This window comes from Xyrauchen texanus, unplaced genomic scaffold (assembly GCF_025860055.1).
Source record: "Xyrauchen texanus isolate HMW12.3.18 unplaced genomic scaffold, RBS_HiC_50CHRs HiC_scaffold_183, whole genome shotgun sequence".
Taxonomy (NCBI): domain Eukaryota; kingdom Metazoa; phylum Chordata; class Actinopteri; order Cypriniformes; family Catostomidae; genus Xyrauchen; species Xyrauchen texanus.
In genome coordinates, this window is record NW_026266151.1 from 18,605 (window position 1) to 32,190 (window position 13,586).

Below are 13,586 nucleotides of genomic sequence, written 5' to 3' on the forward strand. Positions count from 1 at the left end.
TGGGTGGAAACACTTGATGGATTTCCTGAAGTACTGTGATTTTTGGATGGAGTGTCTTGTCTAAACATATATTCAATTAATGAGTCGCAGGAATTGTTGGTAATTAATTTTATAGGCAGGTTTCCATAGTGTAGTGGTTATCACGTTCGCCTAACACGCGAAAGGTCCCCAGTTCGAAACTGGGTGGAAACACTTGATAGTTTTCCTGCAGTACTGTGATTTTTGGGATCTAGTGTCTTGTCGAAACATATATTCAATAAATGAGTAGCAGGAATTGTTGGTAATTTTCTTCCAACATATATTCAATAAATGAGTAGCAGGAATTGTTGGTAAATTCCATTATAGGCTAGTTTCCATAATTTAGTGGTTATCACGTTAGCTGAACATGCGAAATGTCCCCAGTTCGAAGTTGGGTGGAAACGCTTGATGGATTTCCTGCAGTACTGTAATTTTTGGATGGAGTGTCTTGCCTAAACATATATTCCATAAATGAGTAGCAGGAATTGTTGTTAATTTCTTTCATAGGCAAGTTTCCATAGTGTAGTGATTATCACGTTAGACTCACACGAAAGGTCACCAGTTCGAAACTGGGTGGAAACACTTGTTACTTTTACAGCAGTACTGTGATTTTTGGATGTAGCATCATGTCTAAACATATATTCAATTAATGAGTTGCAGGAATTGTTGGTAATTAATTTTATGGGCAGGTTTCCATAGTGTAGTGGTTATCACGCTTGCTCGAACACGTGAAAGGTCCCCATTTCGAAGTTGAGTCTAAACACTTGATGGTTTTCCTGCAGTACTGTGATTTTTGGATGGAGTGTCTTGTCGAAACATATATTCAATAAATGAGTAGCAGGAATTGTTGGTAAATTCCATCATAGGCTAGTTTCCATAATGTAGTGGTTATCACGTTCACCGAACACGTGAAATGTCCCCTGTTCGAAGTTGGGTGGAAACACTTGATGGTTTTCCTGCAGTATTGTGATTTTTGGATGGAGTGTCTTGTCGAAACATATATTCAATAAATGAGTAGCAGGAATTGTTGGTAAATTCCATTATAGGCTAGTTTCCATAATGTAGTGGTTATCACGTTCAGCAGAACACGAGAAATGTCCCCAGTTCGAAGTTGGGTGGAAACACTTGATGGATTTCCTGAAGTACTGTGATTTTTGGATGGAGTGTCTTGTCTAAACATATATTCAATTAATGAGTCGCAGGAATTGTTGGTAATTAATTTTATAGGCAGGTTTCCATAGTGTAGTGGTTATCACGTTCAGCCTAACACGCTGAAAGGTCCCCAGTTCGAAACTGGGTGGAAACACTTGATAGTTTTCCTGCAGTACTGTGATTTTTGGGATCTAGTGTCTTGTCGAAACATATATTCAATAAATGAGTAGCAGGAATTGTTGGTAATTTTCTTCCAACATATATTCAATAAATGAGTAGCAGGAATTGTTGGTAAATTCCATTATAGGCTAGTTTCCATAATTTAGTGGTTATCACGTTCACTGAACATGCTGAAATGTCCCCAGTTCGAAGTTGGGTGGAAACGCTTGATGGATTTCCTGCAGTACTGTAATTTTTGGATGGAGTGTCTTGTCGAAACATATATTCAATAAATGAGTAGCAGGAATTGTTGGTAAATTCCATCATAGGCTAGTTTCCATAATGTAGTGGTTATCACGTTCACCGAACACGTGAAATGTCCCCTGTTCGAAGTTGGGTGGAAACACTTGATGGTTTTCCTGCAGTATTGTGATTTTTGGATGGAGTGTCTTGTCGAAACATATATTCAATAAATGAGTAGCAGGAATTGTTGGTAAATTCCATTATAGGCTAGTTTCCATAATGTAGTGGTTATCACGTTCAGCAGAACACGAGAAATGTCCCCAGTTCGAAGTTGGGTGGAAACACTTGATGGATTTCCTGAAGTACTGTGATTTTTGGATGGAGTGTCTTGTCTAAACATATATTCAATTAATGAGTCGCAGGAATTGTTGGTAATTAATTTTATAGGCAGGTTTCCATAGTGTAGTGGTTATCACGTTCGCCTAACACGCGAAAGGTCCCCAGTTCGAAACTGGGTGGAAACACTTGATAGTTTTCCTGCAGTACTGTGATTTTTGGGATCTAGTGTCTTGTCGAAACATATATTCAATAAATGAGTAGCAGGAATTGTTGGTAATTTTCTTCCAACATATATTCAATAAATGAGTAGCAGGAATTGTTGGTAAATTCCATTATAGGCTAGTTTCCATAATTTAGTGGTTATCACGTTAGCTGAACATGCGAAATGTCCCCAGTTCGAAGTTGGGTGGAAACGCTTGATGGATTTCCTGCAGTACTGTAATTTTTGGATGGAGTGTCTTGTCGAAACATATATTCAATAAATGAGTAGCAGGAATTGTTGGTAAATTCCATCATAGGCTAGTTTCCATAATGTAGTGGTTATCACGTTCACGAACACGTGAAATGTCCCCTGTTCGAAGTTGGGTGGAAACACTTGATGGTTTTCCTGCAGTATTGTGATTTTTGGATGGAGTGTCTTGTCGAAACATATATTCAATAAATGAGTAGCAGGAATTGTTGGTAAATTCCATTATAGGCTAGTTTCCATAATGTAGTGGTTATCACGTTCGCCGAACACGAGAAATGTCTCCAGTTCGAAGTTGGGTGGAAACACTTGATGGATTTCCTGAAGTACTATGATTTTTGGATGGAGTGTCTTGTCTAAACATATATTCAATTAATGAGTCGCAGGAATTGTTGGTAATTAATTTTATAGGCAGGTTTCCATAGTGTAGTGGTTATCACGTTCGCCTAACACGTGAAAGGTCCCAAGTTCGAAACTGGGTGGAAACACTTGTTATTTTTACTGCAGTACAGTTATTTTTGGGATCTAGTGTCTTGTCGAAACATATATTCAATAAATGAGTAGCAGGAATTGTTGGTAATTTTCTTCCAACATATATTCAATAAATGAGTAGCAGGAATTGTTGGTAAATTCCATTATAGGCTAGTTTCCATAATGTAGTGGTTATCACATTCGCCGAACACGAGAAATGTCTCCAGTTCGAAGTTGGGTGGAAACACTTGATGGATTTCCTGAAGTACTGTGATTTTTGGATGGAGTGTCTTGTCTAAACATATATTCAATTAATGAGTCGCAGGAATTGTTGGTAATTAATTTTATAGGCAGGTTTCCGTAGTGTAGTGGTTATCACGTTCGCCTAACACGAGAAAGGTCCCCAGTTCGAAACTGGGTGGAAACACTTGATAGTTTTCCTGCAGTACTGTGATTTTTGGGATCTAGTGTCTTGTCGAAACATATATTCAATAAATGAGTAGCAGGAATTGTTGGTAATTTTCTTCCAACATATATTCAATAAATGAGTAGCAGGAATTGTTGGTAAATTCCATTATAGGCTAGTTTCCATAATTTAGTGGTTATCACGCTCGCCGAACATGCGAAATGTCCCCAGTTCGAAGTTGGGTGGAAACGCTTGATGGATTTCCTGCAGTACTGTAATTTTTGGATGGAGTGTCTTGCCTAAACATATATTCCATAAATGAGTAGCAGGAATTGTTGTTAATTTCCTTCATAGGCAAGTTTCCGTAGTGTAGTGATTATCACGTTTGACTCACACGCGAAAGGTCACCAGTTCGAAACTGGGTGGAAACACTTGTTACTTTTACAGCAGTACTGTGATTTTTGGATGTAGCGTCATGTCTAAACATATATTCAATTAATGAGTTGCAGGAATTGTTGGTAATTAATTTTATGGGCAGGTTTCCATAGTGTAGTGGTTATCACGCTTGCCGAACACGTAAAGGTCCCCATTTCCAAGTTGAGTCTAAACACTTGATGGTTTTCCTGCAGTACTGTGATTTTTGGATGGAGTGTCTTGTCGAAACATATATTCAATAAATGAGTAGCAGGAATTGTTGGTAAATTCCATCATAGGCTAGTTTCCATAATGTGGTGGTTATCACGTTCAGCGAACACTGAAATGTCCCCAGTTCGAAGTTGGGTGGAAACACTTGATGGTTTTTCTACAGTATTGTGATTTTTGGATGGAATGTCTTGTCGAAACATATATTCAATAAATGAGTAGAAGGAATTGTTGGTATATTCCATCATAGGCTAGTTTCCATAATATAGTGGTTATCACGTCACGAACACGCAAATGTCCCCAGTTCGAAGTTGGGTGGAAACACTTGATGGATTTCCTGAAGTACTGTGATTTTTGGATGGAGTGTCTTGTCTAAACATATATTCCATAAATGAGTTGCAGGAATTGTTGTTAATTTCCTTCATAGGCAAGTTTCCATAGTGTAGTGATTATCACGTTAGATTCACATGAAACTGGGTGGAAACACTTGTTACTTTTACAGCAGTACTGTGATTTTTGGATGTAGCGTCTTGTCTAAACATATATTCAATTAATGAGTTGCAGGAATTGTTGGTAATTAATTTTATAGGCAGGTTTCCATAGTGTAGTGGTTATCAAGTTCCCTGACATGCGAAATGACCCCAGTTCGAAGTTGGGTGGAAACGCTTGATGGATTTCCTGCAGTACTGTAATTTTTGGATGGAGTGTCTTGCCTAAACATATATTCCATAAATGAGTAGCAGGAATTGTTGTTAATTTCCTTCATAGGGAAGTTTCCGTAGTGTAGTGATTATCACGTTAGACTCACACGCGAAAGGTCACCAGTTCGAAACTGGGTGGAAACACTTGTTACTTTTACAGCAGTACTGTGATTTTTGGATGTAGCGTCATGTCTAAACATATATTCAATTAATGAGTTGCAGGAATTGTTGGTAATTAATTTTATGGGCAGGTTTCCATAGCGTAGTGGTTATCACGTTTGCCGAACACGCGAAAGGTCCCCATTTCGAAGTTGAGTCTAAACACTTGATGGTTTTCCTGCAGTACTGTGATTTTTGGATGGAGTGTCTTGTCGAAACATATATTCAATAAATGAGTAGCAGGAATTGTTGGTAAATTCCATCATAGGCTAGTTTCCATAACGTAGTGGTTATCACGTTCGCCGAACACGTGAAATGTCCCCTGTTCGAAGTTGGGTGGAAACACTTGATGGTTTTCCTGCAGTATTGTGATTTTTGGATGGAGTGTCTTGTCGAAACATATATTCAATAAATGAGTAGCAGGAATTGTTGGTAAATTCCATTATAGGCTAGTTTCCATAATGTAGTGGTTATCACATTCGCAGAACACGAGAAATGTCCCCAGTTCGAAGTTGGGTGGAAACACTTGATGGATTTCCTGAAGTACTGTGATTTTTGGATGGAGTGTCTTGTCTAAACATATATTCAATTAATGAGTCGCAGGAATTGTTGGTAATTAATTTTATAGGCAAGTTTCCATAGTGTAGTGGTTATCACGTTCGCCTAACACACGAAAGGTCCCCAGTTTGAAACTGGGTGGATACACTTGATAGTTTTCCTGCAGTACTGTGATTTTTGGGATCTAGTGTCTTGTCGAAACATATATTCAATAAATGAGTAGCAGGAATTGTTGGTAATTTTCTTCCAACATATATTCAATAAATGAGTAGCAGGAATTGTTGGTAAATTCCATTATAGGCTAGTTTCCATAATTTAGTGGTTATCACGTTCGCCGAACATGCGAAATGTCCCCAGTTCGAAGTTGGGTGGAAACGCTTGATGGATTTTCTGCAGTACTGTAATTTTTGGATGGAGTGTCTTGCCTAAACATATATTCCATAAATGAGTAGCAGGAATTGTTGTTAATTTCCTTCATAGGCAAGTTTCCGTAGTGTAGTGATTATCACGTTAGACTCACACGTGAAAGGTCACCAGTTCGAAACTGGGTGGAAACACTTGTTACTTTTACAGCAGTACTGTGATTTTTGGATGTAGCATCATGTCTAAACATATATTCAATTAATGAGTTGCAGGAATTGTTGGTAATTAATTTTATGGGCAGGTTTCCATAGTGTAGTGGTTATCACGCTTGTCGAACACGTAAAGGTCCCCATTTCGAAGTTGAGTCTAAACACTTGATGGTTTTCCTGCAGTACTGTGATTTTTGGATGGAGTGTCTTGTCGAAACATATATTCAATAAATGAGTAGCAGGAATTGTTGGTAAATTCCATCATAGGCTAGTTTCCATAATGTAGTGGTTATCACGTTCGCCGAACACGTGAAATGTCCCCTGTTCGAAGTTGGGTGGAAACACTTGATGGTTTTCCTGCAGTATTGTGATTTTTGGATGGAGTGTCTTGTCGAAACATATATTCAATAAATGAGTAGCAGGAATTGTTGGTAAATTCCATTTTAGGCTAGTTTCCATAATGTAGTGGTTATCACGTCGCCGAACACGAGAAATGTCTCCAGTTCGAAGTTGGGTGGAAACACTTGATGGATTTCCTGAAGTACTGTGATTTTTGGATGGAGTGTCTTGTCTAAACATATATTCAATTAATGAGTCGCAGGAATTGTTGGTAATTAATTTTAAAGGCAGGTTTCCATAGTGTAGTGGTTATCACGTTCGCCTAACACGCGAAAGGTCCCCAGTTCGAAACTGGGTGGAAACACTTGTTATTTTTACTGCAGTACAGTTATTTTTGGGATCTAGTGTCTTGTCGAAACATATATTCAATAAATGAGTAGCAGGAATTGTTGGTAATTTTCTTCCAACATATATTCAATAAATGAGTAGCAGGAGTTGTTGGTAAATTCCATTATAGGCTAGTTTCCATAATGTAGTGGTTATCACGTTCAGCGAACACGTGAAATGTCCCCAGTTCGAAGTTGGGTGGAAACACTTGATGGATTTCCTGAAGTACTGTGATTTTTGGATGGAGTGTCTTGTCTAAACATATATTCCATAAATGAGTTGCAGGAATTGTTGTTAATTTCCTTCATAGGCAAGTTTCCATAGTGTAGTGATTATCACGTTAGATTCACATGAAACTGGGTGGAAACACTTGTTACTTTTACAGCAGTACTGTGATTTTTGGATGTAGCGTCTTGTCTAAACATATATTCAATTAATGAGTTGCAGGAATTGTTGGTAATTAATTTTATAGGCAGGTTTCCATAGTGTAGTGGTTATCAAGTTCCCCTGACATGCGAAATGACCCCAGTTCGAAGTTGGGTGGAAACGCTTGATGGATTTCCTGCAGTACTGTAATTTTTGGATGGAGTGTCTTGCCTAAACATATATTCCATAAATGAGTAGCAGGAATTGTTGTTAATTTCCATTATAGGCTAGTTTCCATAATGTAGTGGTTATCACATTCGCAGAACACGAGAAATGTCCCCAGTTCGAAGTTGGGTGGAAACACTTGATGGATTTCCTGAAGTACTGTGATTTTTGGATGGAGTGTCTTGTCTAAACATATATTCAATTAATGAGTCGCAGGAATTGTTGGTAATTAATTTTATAGGCAGGTTTCCATAGTGTAGTGGTTATCACGTTAGCCTAACACGCGAAAGGTCCCCAGTTCGAAACTGGGTGGAAACACTTGATAGTTTTCCTGCAGTACTGTGATTTTTGGGATCTAGTGTCTTGTCGAAACATATATTCAATAAATGAGTAGCAGGAATTGTTGGTAATTTTCTTCCAACATATATTCAATAAATGAGTAGCAGGAATTGTTGGTAAATTCCATTATAGGCTAGTTTCCATAATTTAGTGGTTATCACGTTCAGCCAAACATGCTGAAATGTCCCCAGTTCGAAGTTGGGTGGAAACGCTTGATGGATTTCCTGCAGTACTGTAATTTTTGGATGGAGTGTCTTGCCTAAACATATATTCCATAAATGAGTAGCAGGAATTGTTGTTAATTTCCTTCATAGGCAAGTTTCCGTAGTGTAGTGATTATCACGTTAGACTCACACGTGAAAGGTCACCAGTTCGAAACTGGGTGGAAACACTTGTTACTTTTACAGCAGTACTGTGATTTTTGGATGTAGCATCATGTCTAAACATATATTCAATTAATGACTTGCAGGAATTGTTGGTAATTAATTTTATGGGCAGGTTTCCATAGTGTAGTGGTTATCACGTTCGCAGAACACGAGAAATGTCCCCAGTTCGAAGTTGGGTGGAAACACTTGATGGATTTCCTGAAGTACTGTGATTTTTGGATGGAGTGTCTTGTCTAAACATATATTCAATTAATGAGTCGCAGGAATTGTTGGTAATTAATTTTATAGGCAGGTTTCCATAGTGTAGTGGTTATCACGTTCGCCTAACACGCGAAAGGTCCCCAGTTCGAAACTGGGTGGAAACACTTGATGGTTTTCCTGCAGTACTGTGATTTTTGGATGGAGTGTCTTGTCGAAACATATATTCAATAAATGAGTAGCAGGAATTGTTGGTAAATTCCATCATAGGCTAGTTTCCATAATGTAGTGGTTATCACGTTCGCCGAACACGTGAAATGTCCCCTGTTTGAAGTTGGGTGGAAACACTTGATGGTTTTCCTGCAGTATTGTGATTTTTGGATGGAGTGTCTTGTCGAAACATATATTCAATAAATGAGTAGCATGAATTGTTGGTAAATTCCATTATAGGCTAGTTTCCATAATGTAGTGGTTATCACGTTCGCCGAACACGCGAAATGTCCCCAGTTCGAAGTTGGGTGGAAACACTTGATGGATTTCCTGAAGTACTGTTATTTTTGGATGGAGTGTCTTGTCTAAACATATATTCCATAAATGAGTTGCAGGAATTGTTGTTAATTTCCTTCATAGGCAAGTTTCCATAGTGTAGTGATTATCACGTTAGATTCACATGAAACTGGGTGGAAACACTTGTTACTTTTACAGCAGTACTGTGATTTTTGGATGTAGCGTCTTGTCTAAACATATATTCAATTAATGAGTTGCAGGAATTGTTGGTAATTAATTTTATGGGCAGGTTTCCATAGTGTATTGGTTATCACGTTTGCCGAACACGCGAAAGGTCCCCATTTCGAAGTTGAGTCTAAACACTTGATGGTTTTCCTGCAGTACTATGATTTGTGGATGGAGTGTCTTGTCGAAACATATATTCAATAAATGAGTAGCAGGAATTGTTGGTAAATTCCATCATAGGCTAGTTTCCATAATGTAGTGGTTATCACGTTCGCCGAACACGTGAAATGTCAACTGTTCGAAGTTGGGTGGAAACACTTGATGGATTTCCTGAAGTACTGTGATTTTTGGATGGAGTGTCTTGTCTAAACATATATTCAATTAATGAGTAGCAGGAATTGTTGGTAATTAATTTTATAGGCCGGTTTCCATAGTGTAGTGGTTATCACGTTCGCCTAACACGCGAAAGGTCCCCAGTTCGAAACTGGGTGGAAACACTTGATAGTTTTCCTGCAGTACTGTGATTTTTGGGATCTAGTGTCTTGTCGAAACATATATTCAATAAATGAGTAGCAGGAATTGTTGGTAATTTTCTTCCAACATATATTCAATAAATGAGTAGCAGGAATTGTTGGTAAATTCCATTATAGGCTAGTTTCCATAATTTAGTGGTTATCACGTTAGCTGAACATGCGAAATGTCCCCAGTTCGAAGTTGGGTGGAAACGCTTGATGGATTTCCTGCAGTACTGTAATTTTTGGATGGAGTGTCTTGTCGAAACATATATTCAATAAATGAGTAGCAGGAATTGTTGGTAAATTCCATCATAGGCTAGTTTCCATAATGTAGTGGTTATCACGTTACGTCGAACACGTGAAATGTCCCCTGTTCGAAGTTGGGTGGAAACACTTGATGGTTTTCCTGCAGTATTGTGATTTTTGGATGGAGTGTCTTGTCGAAACATATATTCAATAAATGAGTAGCAGGAATTGTTGGTAAATTCCATTATAGGCTAGTTTCCATAATGTAGTGGTTATCACGTTCAGCAGAACACAGAAATGTCCCCAATTCGAAGTTGGGTGGAAACACTTGATGGATTTCCTGAAGTACTGTGATTTTTGGATGGAGTGTCTTGTCTAAACATATATTCAATTAATGAGTCGCAGGAATTGTTGGTAATTAATTTTATAGGCAGGTTTCCGTAGTGTAGTGGTTATCACGTTGGCCTAACACGTGAAAGGTCCCCCGTTCGAAACTGGGTGGAAACACTTGATAGTTTTCCTGCAGTACTGTGATTTTTGGGATCTAGTGTCTTGTCGAAACATATATTCAATAAATGAGTAGCAGGAATTGTTGGTAATTTTCTTCCAACATATATTCAATAAATGAGTAGCAGGAATTGTTGGTAAATTCCATTATAGGCTAGTTTCCATAATTTAGTGGTTATCACGTTAGCCGAACATGCGAAATGTCCCCAGTTCGAAGTTGGGTGGAAACGCTTGATGGATTTCCTGCAGTACTGTAATTTTTGGATGGAGTGTCTTGCCTAAACATATATTCCATAAATGAGTAGCAGGAATTGTTGTTAATTTCTTTCATAGGCAAGTTTCCGTAGTGTAGTGATTATCACGTTAGACTCACACGTAAAGGTCACCAGTTCGAAACTGGGTGGAAACACTTGTTACTTTTACAGCAGTACTGTGATTTTTGGATGTAGCATCATGTCTAAACATATATTCAATTAATGAGTTGCAGGAATTGTTGGTAATTAATTTTATGGGCAGGTTTCCATAGCGTAGTGGTTATCACGTTTGCTGAACACGCGAAAGGTCCCCATTTCGAAGTTGAGTCTAAACACTTGATGGTTTTCCTGCAGTACTGTGATTTTTGGATGGAGTGTCTTGTCGAAACATATATTCAATAAATGAGTAGCAGGAATTGTTGGTAAATTCCATCATAGGCTAGTTTCCATAATGTAGTGGTTATCACGTTACCGAACACGTGAAATGTCCCCTGTTCGAAGTTGGGTGGAAACACTTGATGGTTTTCCTGCAGTATTGTGATTTTTGGATGGAGTGTCTTGTCGAAACATATATTCAATAAATGAGTAGCAGGAATTGTTGGTAAATTCCATCATAGGCTAGTTTCCATAATGTAGTGGTTATCACGTTCGCCGAACACGTGAAATGTCCCCTGTTCGAAGTTGGGTGGAAACACTTGATGGTTTTCCTGCAGTATTGTGATTTTTGGATGGAGTGTCTTGTCGAAACATATATTCAATAAATGAGTAGCAGGAATTGTTGGTAAATTCCATTATAGGCTAGTTTCCATGATGTAGTGGTTATCACGTTCGCAGAACACGAGAAATGTCCCCAGTTCGAAGTTGGGTGGAAACACTTGATGGATTTCCTGAAGTACTGTGATTTTTGGATGGAGTGTCTTGTCTAAACATATATTCAATTAATGAGTCGCAGGAATTGTTGGTAATTAATTTTATAGGCAGGTTTCCGTAGTGTAGTGGTTATCACGTTGGCCTAACACGCGAAAAGTCCCCAGTTCGAAACTGGGTGGAAACACTTGATAGTTTTCCTGCAGTACTGTGATTTTTGGGATCTAGTGTCTTGTCGAAACATATATTCAATAAATGAGTAGCAGGAATTGTTGGTAATTTTCTTCCAACATATATTCAATAAATGAGTAGCAGGAATTGTTGGTAAATTCCATTATAGGCTAGTTTCCATAATTTAGTGGTTATCACGTTCAGCCGAACATGCGAAATGTCCCCAGTTCGAAGTTGGGTGGAAACGCTTGATGGATTTCCTGCAGTACTGTAATTTTTGGATGGAGTGTCTTGCCTAAACATATATTCCATAAATGAGTAGCAGGAATTGTTGTTAATTTCTTTCATAGGCAAGTTTCCGTAGTGTAGTGATTATCACGTTAGACTCACACGCGAAAGGTCACCAGTTCGAAACTGGGTGGAAACACTTGTTACTTTTACAGCAGTACTGTGATTTTTGGATGTAGCATCATGTCTAAACATATATTCAATTAATGAGTTGCAGGAATTGTTGGTAATTAATTTTATGGGCAGGTTTCCATAGCGTAGTGGTTATCACGTTTGCTGAACACGAAAGGTCCCCATTTCGAAGTTGAGTCTAAACACTTGATGGTTTTCCTGCAGTACTGTGATTTTTGGATGGAGTGTCTTGTCGAAACATATATTCAATAAATGAGTAGCAGGAATTGTTGGTAAATTCCATCATAGGCTAGTTTCCATAATGTAGTGGTTATCACGTTCGCCGAACACGTGACATGTCCCCTGTTTGAAGTTGGGTGGAAACACTTGATGGTTTTCCTGCAGTATTGTGATTTTTGGATGGAGTGTCTTGTCGAAACATATATTCAATAAATGAGTAGCATGAATTGTTGGTAAATTCCATTATAGGCTAGTTTCCATAATGTAGTGGTTATCACGTTCGCAGAACACGAGAAATGTCCCCAGTTCGAAGTTGGGTGGAAACACTTGATGGATTTCCTGAAGTACTGTGATTTTTGGATGGAGTGTCTTGTCTAAACATATATTCCATAAATGAGTTGCAGGAATTGTTGTTAATTTCCTTCATAGGCAAGTTTCCATAGTGTAGTGATTATCACGTTAGATTCACATGAAACTGGGTGGAAACACTTGTTACTTTTACAGCAGTACTGTGATTTTTGGATGTAGCCTCTTGTCTAAACATATATTCAATTAATGAGTTGCAGGAATTGTTGGTAATTAATTTTATGGGCAGGTTTCCATAGTGTAGTGGTTATCACGCTTGCCTAACACTGAAAGGTCCCCATTTCGAAGTTGAGTCTAAACACTTGATGGTTTTCCTGCAGTACTATGATTTGTGGATGGAGTGTCTTGTCGAAACATATATTCAATAAATGAGTAGCAGGAATTGTTGGTAAATTCCATCATAGGCTAGTTTCCATAATGTAGTGGTTATCACGTTCGCCGAACACGTGAAATGTCAACTGTTCGAAGTTGGGTGGAAACACTTGATGGATTTCCTGAAGTACTGTGATTTTTGGATGGAGTGTCTTGTCTAAACATATATTCAATTAATGAGTCGCAGGAATTGTTGGTAATTAATTTTATAGGCAGGTTTCCATAGTGTAGTGGTTATCACGTTCGCCTAACACGCGAAAGGTCCCCAGTTCGAAACTGGGTGGAAACACTTGATAGTTTTCCTGCAGTACTGTGATTTTTGGGATCTAGTGTCTTGTCGAAACATATATTCAATAAATGAGTAGCAGGAATTGTTGGTAATTTTCTTCCAACATATATTCAATAAATGAGTAGCAGGAATTGTTGGTAAATTCCATTATAGGCTAGTTTCCATAATTTAGTGGTTATCACGTTCACTGAACATGCTAAATGTCCCCAGTTCGAAGTTGGGTGGAAACGCTTGATGGATTTCCTGCAGTACTGTAATTTTTGGATGGAGTGTCTTGTCGAAACATATATTCAATAAATGAGTAGCAGGAATTGTTGGTAAATTCCATCATAGGCTAGTTTCCATAATGTAGTGGTTATCACGTTCACGAACACGTGAAATGTCCCCTGTTCGAAGTTGGGTGGAAACACTTGATGGTTTTCCTGCAGTATTGTGATTTTTGGATGGAGTGTCTTGTCGAAACATATATTCAATAAATGAGTAGCAGGAATTGTTGGTAAAT

The 13,586-nt window shown here is 38.2% G+C and overlaps 13 non-coding genes across 13 annotated transcripts; all 13 read left to right on the forward strand.

The window, feature by feature from the left end:
• The first annotated feature begins 119 nt into the window (after positions 1–119).
• trnav-aac (transfer RNA valine (anticodon AAC)) lies at positions 120–192 on the forward strand. The gene has a single exon. It is a non-coding gene; the product is annotated as a tRNA-Val (tRNA).
• Positions 193–1,249: 1,057 nt separating this feature from the next.
• Positions 1,250–1,324, forward strand: trnav-aac (transfer RNA valine (anticodon AAC)). Its single transcript has one exon. It is a non-coding gene; the product is annotated as a tRNA-Val (tRNA).
• Positions 1,325–2,023: 699 nt separating this feature from the next.
• Positions 2,024–2,096, forward strand: trnav-aac (transfer RNA valine (anticodon AAC)). Its single transcript has one exon. It is a non-coding gene; the product is annotated as a tRNA-Val (tRNA).
• A 696-nt stretch (positions 2,097–2,792) lies between these two features.
• trnav-aac (transfer RNA valine (anticodon AAC)) lies at positions 2,793–2,865 on the forward strand. Its single transcript has one exon. It is a non-coding gene; the product is annotated as a tRNA-Val (tRNA).
• Positions 2,866–3,202: 337 nt separating this feature from the next.
• trnav-aac (transfer RNA valine (anticodon AAC)) lies at positions 3,203–3,275 on the forward strand. Its single transcript has one exon. It is a non-coding gene; the product is annotated as a tRNA-Val (tRNA).
• A 2,113-nt stretch (positions 3,276–5,388) lies between these two features.
• On the forward strand, positions 5,389–5,461 carry trnav-aac (transfer RNA valine (anticodon AAC)). The gene has a single exon. It is a non-coding gene; the product is annotated as a tRNA-Val (tRNA).
• A 1,055-nt stretch (positions 5,462–6,516) lies between these two features.
• On the forward strand, positions 6,517–6,589 carry trnav-aac (transfer RNA valine (anticodon AAC)). Its single transcript has one exon. It is a non-coding gene; the product is annotated as a tRNA-Val (tRNA).
• Positions 6,590–7,448: 859 nt separating this feature from the next.
• trnav-aac (transfer RNA valine (anticodon AAC)) lies at positions 7,449–7,521 on the forward strand. The gene has a single exon. It is a non-coding gene; the product is annotated as a tRNA-Val (tRNA).
• Positions 7,522–8,220: 699 nt separating this feature from the next.
• On the forward strand, positions 8,221–8,293 carry trnav-aac (transfer RNA valine (anticodon AAC)). The gene has a single exon. It is a non-coding gene; the product is annotated as a tRNA-Val (tRNA).
• A 989-nt stretch (positions 8,294–9,282) lies between these two features.
• trnav-aac (transfer RNA valine (anticodon AAC)) lies at positions 9,283–9,355 on the forward strand. Its single transcript has one exon. It is a non-coding gene; the product is annotated as a tRNA-Val (tRNA).
• Positions 9,356–10,053: 698 nt separating this feature from the next.
• trnav-aac (transfer RNA valine (anticodon AAC)) lies at positions 10,054–10,126 on the forward strand. Its single transcript has one exon. It is a non-coding gene; the product is annotated as a tRNA-Val (tRNA).
• A 1,235-nt stretch (positions 10,127–11,361) lies between these two features.
• Positions 11,362–11,434, forward strand: trnav-aac (transfer RNA valine (anticodon AAC)). The gene has a single exon. It is a non-coding gene; the product is annotated as a tRNA-Val (tRNA).
• A 1,577-nt stretch (positions 11,435–13,011) lies between these two features.
• On the forward strand, positions 13,012–13,084 carry trnav-aac (transfer RNA valine (anticodon AAC)). Its single transcript has one exon. It is a non-coding gene; the product is annotated as a tRNA-Val (tRNA).
• Positions 13,085–13,586: the final 502 nt, after the last annotated feature.